The sequence below is a fragment of the Brassica napus genome, unplaced genomic scaffold (assembly GCF_020379485.1).
Source record: "Brassica napus cultivar Da-Ae unplaced genomic scaffold, Da-Ae ScsIHWf_174;HRSCAF=311, whole genome shotgun sequence".
Classification (NCBI taxonomy): Eukaryota; Viridiplantae; Streptophyta; class Magnoliopsida; order Brassicales; family Brassicaceae; genus Brassica; species Brassica napus.
In genome coordinates, this window is record NW_026015169.1 from 152501 (window position 1) to 165000 (window position 12500).

Here is a 12500-nt window from a genome sequence, read left to right on the forward strand (position 1 = left end):
TGTGTCTTCTCTCACGGTTTCTTTATCTCACAAGATCCATCTATTTCACTGGTTTATCGGATGGCGTTTCTGTATATGTACATGGCCAATACGCTCATCTCTCTTTAGATACTTTGAACCTCCACGTTTTTCTTTCTATTCTTTATAATCTTTATGATTCTATGATTGTATGATGAGTACTCATTCGTGGGCTCTCTGATCCTCGCTTTATCTCTTTATGTTCAAGTGCTTTTCTCTTATGCATCTTTATATAGATGTTCATGTGTGTGTGTGTCGACACTTTCATGAGGTTCCATTATGTTCCAGACATGATCTGATCACTTTGAGATTTCATTATCCAGGACCTTTGTTACCTAGTAGCTTGGCGTCCCAAGACTACATGGTTTGGTACCTTAGATGTGTAGCTGGCCAGCCTTATCTCTATGTCTGGTACGGTTTCTCTTATCATGACCTCGGATCTGTCTATGCACCTTTCTCTTTTCTTTCTATCCGAGGTTCCTTTATCTTTATGGAACACTTGGTCTATCTTGTATAGACTCTGTAGCAACTTGATTATGTCTCTTCTAGGACGTTTCATTTGGTGCTAAGCTGGTTATGACTTAGTCATTCTTTTCGGGTCAGTGTCTGGCATCTCGATTAGCTTCTCAACTGGCTATCTTTATATTATCTTTATTTGGACGTCTTATATCATATTCTCTAGTCCGAGGATCTTGCCAAGACAATGATGGTTAAAACCATCCTTATCATTCCTTTACTCTTTCTTTATCCAGCTTATAATCTTTCTCCTTTAATGTTTGGATAGTCGGATTCATTTGATCATGCAATCCGTACCTGGCCACTATTTTAATCACCCATGTTTTGGCTCAAGCTTTCTTTGAATTCGTGGGAGAAAGTAATACTCCTATCCAACATATATTCCCAATCCTCTTCTGAGGTTCCATCTTAGACGGCACATATATGTATGTGGTGGTTTATTTCAAAGTCTCTTAAGATGGTATGTCTGGTTTTAATGACCCGTATTCATCTTAGATGGGAATATCTATGCTCACTTATATGGCCTGATGCATATGATCTTATTTATCATTCTATACATGTAAATTCATTATGTCCCCAAGCTTGTAGGTAATGGCCGAACCTTTTATAGGTAATGGCCTCTCTGGCCGGTTATGGCCTTTGTGGCCAGGCCGTTGTCTCTCATGGTCTCTTCGGCCTCTTTGGTCGAGTCATGGACTGTGTGCTGCCAAGGCTGCACTATGAGGCCAGGTCACGGCCAAGTCATGGCCAGGTCGTGGCCAAGCTGTTTATAGGTGATAGCCTCTTTGGTTTGGCCGTTTGTATCATGGTCTCTTTGGCCGGGTAATGGCCCTTTATGGCCGAGTAATGGCCGAGCCATATAACATGGTCTTTAGACCATAGTACACGAACTTGTAGTATTGATCATGGGTTTATCCTCTCTCCCCCTCATGACCATACTATAAGGTCGTGGTGCTTGGGATAATTAAGCCTAATGAGTTTCCCTATGTGTACATGTTACACAACGTGAGATCTTTGCGGGATAACTCTGTGCCTTTTCAATTTCTTTGCATCAAGTTTATACTTTAGGATGGCTAATCCTATCTTGCCATATAGTGTAATTTCGTGGGCTATGTCTTGATGGTCACCACCTCTCTTGCCTCTTATCATACTGATCTTTGTAGCATAGTTTTAAATCAGTAGGGATCATTGGTATAGTTTTCGATCACTTTCTTATAAGGTCTTAGGCGATTTTTCTTTCAAAATCTGAAGGAACTTGTTTCCTTCTAGTTTGTCCATTGTTTCTTATTTGGAAACCATTCATTATAACTCAATGGACCACGTTTTCTTTGGGTGTATATAATGCCTTATAGGCAAATGCCTTAGCCATAGTTTCTTTACTATGCTTACTATACCCATTCATGATTTCTTACTTGGTTTTATGCCCTTTAGGCAACTCTTTAAAACATTCATATGTTCAAGTAAGATCAGGCAAGATTTAATAAACTCAAGACTAATACCTTTGTATATAAAAATCGTGAATGATCCTTAGGTTAAAACACAATTGCAATCATAAAGCAATAGGACTAGTCGTATCGAAATTTGGTCTCTGCCAGAAGCAGACATGCGATTAGGTCAGTATAAGTGGCGAAGCCTTTTGTTCTATACTGTTGTAGTATGACATTCAACACATGGAATGTGGAATAGGACTTCTCTAGTAACTCTTTCTTGGTTACTACTTCACCACAAAGTCTCAGTATTGAGACTGTCTTAAACAAGACTGAGTTGTACTCATCCATGACTTTGTAATCCAAGAATCTTAGATTCTTCCAGTCATTTCTAGCCTTTGGAAGCAACACCGTTTTATGGTGGTAATTTCTATGCTGTAAAGCATCCCCAAAAGTCTAGTGGATTTTCCATAGTGATGTACTGATCTTTTAGACCTTCAATGAGATGATGGAATCAATGTACCAATTCATTCTCATTGTTGTCCTTGGTGATTGTATCACCAAGTCCCTTTTCGATATCTAAGTCACATTGTCATTTAATATTTAGGTTCACAATGTTGTCATGTAGCCGCATGATATTTAACAAGCTCGGCCACAAACAAGTCCTTACGCATCTATGAAAACAATCGATCATGGTGTGAGTCAGGTCACACGGTCATGTCTTGTGATGCTTAGGCCTCACGACCATCTTAGTGTGATACAGCAATCTTAGAGATTGGTTCATGTTATAATCTGGTTTATATATCCATCCGGATATAAGGCCATACGGCTTTGCGATGTAATGCTTTAGACTTTCACGATTATTATGTGATACAACGATCTTAAGGATCGGATCATGATGCAGTCCGGGTCATGTGACTATCCGGATGCTAGGCTATACAGCCACTTAGATATGTATTAAGCCACACGGCTTTGTAATGTGATGCTTTAGATCACACGACCATATTAGTGATACAGCGATCTTAAAGATCGGTTCATGAGATATGCAAACAAGGTCGCATGATCATTCAGATATGATGTCTCTCTAGACCATACGGTCATATATTGTGATGCCTTAAGCTTCACGGTATTTATGTGATACATCAATCCTAAGGATTGGATCATTATGCAATCCGGTTTCTATAACCATCCGGATGCTAGGCCACACGGCCTCTTAGATGTACACTAAGCCACACGACTTTCAACCAGTCAAGGGCACAAGGCCGCAAGTGTGTACAATGGCTATATACAATAGGGGATTATTAATCTAAATGTTTTCAATCCTATTGCATAGTTGCATATCTATTAGATTTACTAATTTTAAGGTTGATATTCAACTAGATTTTAGTATCAAGAAATCTAGCAACCTAACTCTCATTCGATAAAACTTTTAAAGTTTTAAGGTTTCAAGGCCTTAGGATCTTTAATTTCGAAATTAGGATTTTCAGTTTAAACAAGATTCAGATCCAAGTTTTAAAACAATCCTAATCACAGCTCTATGTGATCAATCAAAAACACTCGAGTTTCAAATCAAAATTAAAACCGATTTTCTAGTTAGGGTTTTATGGGATTTCGAATACTTTGATCTTTGATCAAGGGGATTTGATTTGAGATTCAAAAACCTTTAAGGCTCTGATTTTAATTGATCAATGGATCAATCTCTTTCTTAGGTTTAGATCGAACTTATAGAGCTTCGATTTACTCATAGGGTATTGATCTATTATCCTATGGCTTTTAGTTTAGAGATTATCTTTTAGGGTTTCAATCTTTACAAAACAACCAGGTTCGATTCATGTTCTCAGAATTAGGATTACCTTTGTCTTGCAGATTGTAGAAACCAGACCTCCAAGATGGGCTGATAAACCTCGGACGCGAGCTGGACGGACGCTGCCTCCTATCGGGTCGCGAGTTGCTTCCTTTGCGAGCTGGTTGATTGGGAACTCGATCTGCCTGTGATGTGAACGTGAGCTGGCTCTGTTCTGAACAGGAAGCTGAAGTCGTCAGGAACGCCTTATGGCTGGAGCTGATCGAATGCTGACGAGCTGGAACGCGAGCTAGGACGAATTAGGATTCATCGGGATTAGATCCTTGCACCAATTCCTCTCAGCTCATGAAACAAAACAAGGGGTATTAGATTACATGAACATCATAATCTAAACAATGTATTATCAAATAACTGAGTTATGATAAACTTATCTTTCACAAGATTTGAATTTGGATAGAAAATCTTGTTGGCTCGGATTAGGGTTCCAAGAACTTAAGTCGGCGCCGTGTATTGTTTCTGCGAGTGTGGGCGCGTCTGAGATCGGATAGACGAACGGTTTGCGGTGATGGATTCGTCTCGTCAAGAGCTTCAATTTGATATGTGGCTGTCGTCTGGTTCGTCGGAGTTGGAGAGAACGATCGATTTGAAGTTCCGCCTGATTTAGGGTTTATGTGTGACGGATTTTGGTTTATGGTTTTGTCTCAGGGTATGGAGACTATCGTGCTGATAACGTGTTGTAAAAGAAGGGTTTGAGACTGAATATTTCGTGCTTATTATTAATCATCAAAAGGGGTTCCTTATATAAGGATTACAAGATAGAGATAAATGGAAAGAGTACTTATCCTAATCCTACATGAAATAGGAAATCTACTAATACATGATAATGGAAATATAACATCTAATAGGAAAAAGGAAAGGGTTTCCTTTTCTCTCTAAGCTTGTGGCCGCCTCTCTCTCTCCTGAAGTCGGCTCTCTCTCTCTCTCTTGGACATTATCGCGGATGGACTGGTCGTGGCCTGATGGGCCATCTCTTCTTGTCTTGGTTAATGGCAATCCACACATGTTTTATAACAGTTAAAGCTATTTTCTGGTAAATTTTCATAAATTTCTTTTGCTTCTAACCATGTCTTTTGCATGCTACAAAGGTCCGAGTTTCGTGGTCTAAACGGATGTCTACAGCAACTTTTGATCAACACTTGACATCCTAAACTCTTTGTTGACATATTTTTGATGTTTCCTTTCGGAAAACTTTCTTCAAAAATATTAATTTTTGCATTTTTGGCTTCTCGGGTGATTTGGGCTGTCCGTGGGTGATTTTGGCCCACGTGGGCTGTCTGTTCAGTACACACGGACGTCCGTGTGTGTCCGTCAGCACACACAGGACGTCCGTGGCCGTCCGTCAGCACACACAGGACGTCCGGCTGTCCATCAGTACACATATCAGCATGCTCCGTGGACTGTTCGGGTGATTTTGGCCCACGTGGGCTGTTTGTTCAGTACACACAGGACGTCCGTCAGCACACGCAGGACGTCCGTGGCTGTCCGTGTGTCCGTCAGTGCACACAGGACGTCCGTCAGCACACACAGGACGTCCGTCAGCACACGCAGGACGTCTGTGGCTGTCCGTGTGTGTCCGTGTGTCCTCAGTGCACACAGGACGTCCGTCAGCACACACAGGATGTCCGTCAGCACACGCAGGACGTCCGTCAGCACACGCAGGACGTCCGTGGCTGTCCGTGTGTGTCCGTGTGTCCGTCAGTGCACACAGGACGTCCGTCAGCACACACAGGACATCCGTCAGCACACGCAGGACGTCCGTCAGCACACGCAGGACGTCCGTGGCTGTCCGTGTGTGTCCGTGTGTCCGTCAGCACACGCAGGACGTCCGTCAGTACACACAGGACGTCCGTCAGCACACAAAGGACGTCCGTGGCCGTCCGTCAGCCAACACAGGACGTCCGTCAGTACACAGAGGACGTCTGTGGCCGTCCGCCAGCACACACAGGGCGTCCGACAGCACACGCAGGACGTCCGTGTGTGTCCGTGTGTCCGTCAGTACACACAGGACGTCCGTCAGCACACACAGGACGTCCGTCAGTACACACAGGACGTCCGTCAGCACACACAGGACGTCCGTGGTCGTCCGTCAGTACACATATCAGCATGCTGGCCCTTCCTGTGGACTGTTCGGGTGATTTTGGCCCACGTGGGCTGTCTGTTCAGTACACACAGGACGTCCGTCAGCACACGCAGGACGTCCGTGCCTGTCCGTTAGCACACACAGACTGTCCGTGGACTGATCCGTGTACTGAACTCATATCAGCATGCTGGCCCTTCCCGTGGACTGTTCGTGTACTGATTTTGGACAACTGATGCACCATGTCAGTACACATATCAGCATGCTGGCCCTTCCCGTGGACTGATCCGTGTACTGATCCGTGTACTGATCCGTGTACTGAACTCATATCAGCATGCTGACCACACATATCAGCATGCTGGCCCTTCCCGTGGACTGTCCGTGTACTGATCCGTGTACTGATCCGTGTACTGATCCGTGTACTGAACTTATATCAGCATGCTGACCACACATATCAGCATGCTGGCCCTTCCCGTGGACTGATTCGTGTACTGATCCGTGTACTGATCCGTGTACTGAACTCATATCAGCATGCTGACCACACATATCAGCATGCTGGCCCTTCCCGTGGACTGTCCGTGTACTGATCCGTGTACTGATCCGTGTACTGAACTCATATCAGCATGCTGACCACACATATCAGCATGCTGGCCCTTCCCGTGGACTGTCCGTGTACTGATCCGTGGACTGATCCGTGTACTGAACTCATATCAGCATGCTGACCACACATATCAGCATGCTGGCCCTTCCCGTGGACAGTCCGTGTACTGATTTTGGACAACTGATGCACCATGTCAGTACACATATCAGCATGCTGGCCCTTCCCGTGGACTGATCCGTGTACTGATCCGTGTACTGATCCGTGTACTGAACTCATATCAGCATGCTGACCACACATATCAGCATGCTGGCCCTTCCCGTGGACTGTCCGTGTACTGATCCGTGTACTGATCCGTGTACTGAACTCATATCAGCATGCTGACCACATATATCAGCATGCTGGCCCTTCCCGTGGACTGATCCGTGTACTGATCCGTGTACTGAACTCATATCAGCATGCTGACCACACATATCAGCATGCTGGCCCTTCCCGTGGACTGTCCGTGTACTGATCCGTGTACTGATCCGTGTACTGAACTCATATCAGCATGCTGACCACACATATCAGCATGCTGGCCCTTCCCGTGGACTGTCCGTGTACTGATCCGTGGACTGATCCGTGTACTGAACTCATATCAGCATGCTGACCATACATATCAGCATGCTGGCCCTTCCCGTGGACTGTCCGTGTACTGATTTTGGACAACTGATGCACCATGTCAGTACACATATCAGCATGCTGGTCCTTCCCGTGGACTGATCCGTGTACTGATTTTGGACAATTGATGCACCATGTCAGTACACATATCAGCATGCTGGCCCTTCCCGTGGTCTGATCCGTGTACTGATCTGGACATAAGCTCGAGTTTTGATGGACTGGACTGTCCAAGTCAGTCTAATTGGTCGAAGTAGTACTTATGCTGGCTCGACTTTCCATCATCCAACCAAGTGTTAACATTTTTCCTTGGTATGATCGAGGCCAAGCGTACTGATGGGATGAATTAACTCTTTTGGGTTTTAATGCTCCCGTCAGGATGCTTTTGGCCGAGACTTGTGCACATGCGGGCTGCATTTCATCGGCCAATCTGAAATATTAGGTTGAGAGTGAATTTCACCAAGTAAAAATCTCGAACCTCTGACGGGATCTTCTTATATACTTGAATTTTTTTGGGTTTTTTGGTTTTTAACGTTTTGGGGAGGAACATGTGATTGGAAAGGGGGAGGGTCGAATCTTAGCGACAAAGGGCTGAATCTCAGTGGATCGTGGCAGCAAGGCCACTCTGCCACTTACAATACCCCGTCGCGTATTTAAGTCGTCTGCAAAGGATTCTACCCGCCACTCGGTGGTAATTATAATTCAAGGCGGTCCGAACGGTGCTTCCACCGAACGGACTTAGCCAACGACACGTGCCTTTGGGAGCCGAATGTCACGCCCCAACTTTTGAAGAAATAATGGGTCGGGACCGAGAGGTTTAAAACCGACCATACTTAGTATTTTTCTTAAGTTTAAGCTTGTAAAATATCTAAGTATGGATAATATAAAATAAGGATGGAAGTGTGTAGAATACTTTAGGAGGAAGTAGCTTAAGAGTGAAGTACTTCATGTTGAAGTTACTTCATAGGAAGGAAATGATCTGAGCCGTTAGATCGGTTCGATCTCCACCGTCCGTTGAGGAGGTGATTTTGTATAAATAGGGGGTGAAGCCTCATTTGTAAATCATTCACCAAGTTATAAAATCAAGTACTTTCTAAAGCTCTGACTTCTCTCTAAAAGTATTCACACTTTCTCTCTCTAAGTGCTGATCGAGTTTGTCCGAAAGGCTGACTTAGTAACCACAAGGGTGGAAAGGTACTAAGGCCGCACGTCCTGATTGCTGTGAAGAAATCAGTCCGTGACAGTTGGTATCAGAGCGGAGTTACGATCCAGACAAAGGGAGCCTCTGTCCGAGTGAAGAAAATGGCTAAGGGAGATAAACAAAAAGAAGCAAGCTCGCAGTCCGGCGTGGAGGAGCGCGGACGGGAGGCTACGTCCACACGTGCTGGCACCCAGCGGGAAAAGAGTGTTTCTCGTGAGGCTTTGGGTGTGGCTGTGGGCGAGATTGGTGAGAAGCTCGAGAGGGTCGAGCATACCGTCACTGAGCTGGAGAGTGTTGTGTTCGGTGGGCTTGAGGAGGTCAAGCAAAATGCTGCCGACTTGGACTCTCGGTTCATTCGGCTCGAGGAGCTGGTGACGGGATCCATGCAGGCTTTGCGTGATGACATCGAGGGGATGAAGGCACGCTTTACTGCAATGGAGGAGGACGTCGCACTGGTCAAGAGGGCAAGCGCGAACGCTGGAACCGTTGAAGGAACCAGTGTTGGTAAGGTTGAATTTCCGAAGCCAAATCGGTTCAACGGGGCGCGGGATGCCAAGGAGGTCGAGAATTTCCTTTGGCAGATGGAGATATACTTCGACAATCTCAACTTGGTGGCTGAGAATGCGAAGGTGAAGGCTGCGACGTCCTACCTGTCGGACACGGCCATGCTGTGGTGGCGAAGGAAACATTCCGAGATCGAGCAAGGAACATGCCGGATCGATACTTGGGATGATTTCAAGAAGGAGTTAAAGCGGCAGTTCTACCCGGAGAACGTCGTGTATGAGGCCCGTAAGAAGTTAAGGGAACTTCGACAGCGTGGCTCGATCCGGGACTATGTGAAGGAGTTCACAACGCTCATGCTTCAGATTCCGAACATGACTGCAGAGGACCTTGTGTTCTACTTCACCGATGGACTGCAAGCTTGGGCCAAACAAGAGTTACAGCGTCGGGGAGTCAAGACAGTGGACGAAGCCATTGCGGTGGCTGAGTCGCTAACTGACTTCCGCACCTCTGGTCCGTCCGAGTCCTCAAAGAAGAAGGAGCAGGTCGTGGCCAAAGGTGGGGGAGCGAGACGGGATACTTCCCGACCATCCAACTCAAGGAGTTTTGAGAGGGGTGCTCGACGGGAAGACTTCGAGGCAAGGAAAAAGTCCTTCGTTCCTAAGGGAGGGTGCTTTGTGTGCAAGGGGCCACATGCGATGAAGGACTGTCCAAAAATGGGATCCTTGTCCGCAATCATGGAGAGTCGGGACACCGAGTCTCCAGAAGAGGAGCCGGGAAAGATGGGATCGTTGCAGCTTCTCAACGCCCTGAAGGCTAACCCGGTGGTAAAGCCAACGAGCAAGGGGCTCATGTATGTCGAGGCTCGGATCAATGACAAACCGACCCGAGTGATGGTGGACACGGGCGCCACTCACAACTTCATGGCGATAGACGAAGCTGTGAGACTTGGTGTCAAGTGGTCCAAGAAGGACGGTTGGATGAAGACGGTGAACGCCAAGGCTCAACCAGTCCATGGGATAGCCCGAGGGGTCGGGATGAAATTGGGAAGCTGGAATGGTCCGGTGAACTTCTCAGTCATTCCTATGGACGACTTCAAGGTAGTCTTGGGTATGGAATTCATGAGACAAGTCTCAGCCATACCCATGCCTGCGTTGAGCTCGGTATGCATACTCGAGAAGGGATCACCGTGCATGATTCCAGCCTTGGAAGAGAAAACCGATGGGACGAGGCAACTATCGGCGATGCAGCTCACCAAGGGGGTGAAGAAGGGTGAACCCACGTTTTTGGCTATGATGAAGGTGGAGGATCAGCCCAAGAACGTGGAGTCTATCCCACAAGTCGTCGAGGCAGTCCTTGAGGAGAACAAGGACGTGATGCCAGCTAAGTTGCCTGAGAAGTTACCACCGAGGAGGGCGGTGGACCATCAGATCGAGTTGGAGCCGGGAGCCAAACCACCATCTATGGCACCTTATAGGATGGCTCCATCCGAGCTGGAGGAGTTGAGGAAACAACTCGATGAGTTGTTATCGACGGGGAAGCTGAGACCGTCGAAGGCACCTTATGGCGCCCCGGTTTTGTTCCAAAAGAAGCATGATGGTTCGTTGAGGATGTGCGTGGACTACCGGGCCCTTAACAAGGTGACGATCAAGAACCGTTATCCCATTCCGCTGATTGCCGACCTATTCGATAGACTTGGTGGGGCAAAAGTCTATACGAAGATGGACTTGCAGAAGGGTTACTATCAAGTCCGGATAGCGGAAGGGGATGAGCCGAAGACTGCGTGCATAACGCGGTATGGGTCGTTCGAGTGGTTGGTGATGCCCTTCGGGCTTACGAACGCCCCAGCCACGTTTTGCACCCTTATGAACCAGATCCTACAACCCTACTTGGATCGGTTCGTGGTGGCATACTTAGACGACATAGTCATCTACAGCAACTCGATGGAGGAGCATGTAGAGCACCTACGGACAGTTTTCCGGGTTCTCCGAGAAAACGAACTGTTCGTGAAGAGGGAGAAGTGCACGTTTGCCACTGAGGAAGTTCAGTTCCTTGGCCATGTTATCGGCCATGGAAAGCTGAAGATGGATGAACCGAAGGTCAAGGCGATTATGGAGTGGGAGGCCCCGACCAAGGTGACGGAGTTGAGATCTTTCCTTGGTCTGGTCAACTACTATCGTCGGTTCATCGAGGGATATTCAAGGAAGGCAGCACCACTGACGGACCTTCTCAAGAAGGGGAAGACATGGGACTGGTCCGGACGTTGCCAAGAAGCCTTCGAGGAGCTGAAGACTGCAGTAAGCCAGGAACCCGTCCTTGCCTTACCCGACTTCAGTCTCCCTTTCGAGTTACACACGGATGCCTCCGACTTTGCCATCGGGGGAGTGCTGATGCAAAATGGACACCCAATTGCCTTTGAGAGCCGCAAGCTCAATGAGACTGAACGGCGGTACACGGTTCAAGAGAAGGAGATGACCGCGATAGTCCATTGCTTACGAGTTTGGAGACACTATCTTCTGGGATCGCACTTCTCAGTCAAAACGGACAACGTGGCGACGAGCTACTTTCAGACCCAGAAGAAGCTGTCCCCGAAACAGGCAAGATGGCAAGACTTCCTGGCTGAGTTCGATTACACTTTGGAGTACAAGCCAGGAAAGGTGAATGTGGTGGCCGATGCACTAAGTCGGAAAGCAGAGCTAGCAGCAATGAGCCAAGTCGAGGGGACCATTATGGCTCGAATCCGAGAGGGGCTGGAACGCGATCCAGTCGCTAAGGAGCTGGTGAAACTATCCAACGAAGGGAAGGTGCATCGATTTTGGGTAGAGAACGGGCTACTCTATACCAAAGGTCGAAGACTTTATGTGCCTAAGTGGGAAAGTCTTCGACGAGACATCATTCGGGAGTGCCATGATACCCGATGGGCGGGCCATCCGGGACAGAAGAGAACAATGGCACTTATCGAAGCAGGATACTACTGGCCACGGATGAGGGATACCGTGGAACTTTATGTGAAGACTTGTCTTGTTTGCCAGCAAGACAAGACGGAGAACAAGCAGTCCGCGGGTTTGCTACAGCCACTTCCGATTCCAGAGAGACCATGGGACTCGGTTTCCCTAGACTTCATCAGCGCATTGCCTAAGTCCGAAGGGTTCGGATCCATCCTGGTGATTGTGGACCGATTCTCTAAGTATGGGACGTTCGTGGCTTGCGACCGGGACTGCACCGCGGAAGAGGCAGCAAGGGCGTTTTTCAAAAACGTGGTTAAGTTATGGGGACTTCCGCGGAACATCGTGAGTGATCGTGATCCACGATTCACCGGGCGCTTATGGACGGAGCTGTTCAAAATGCTTGGGACAGAACTAAGTTTCTCAACAAGCTTTCACCCGCAATCTGATGGGCAGACCGAAAGGGTGAATGCCTTGCTTGAGAGTTATCTCCGTCACTTTGTAAGCGCCAACCAACGAGACTGGGCGAAGTTGCTGGATATAGCCCAGTTCTCTTACAACCTTCAACGCAGCGAGGCGACAGGACGCAGTCCATTCGAGCTCGCAACGGGACAACAGCCACTAACTCCACATACTTTGGCTGCACCAAGGACTGAGGGGAGAAGTCCAGGGGCGTTTATCATGGTCAAGCAGTGG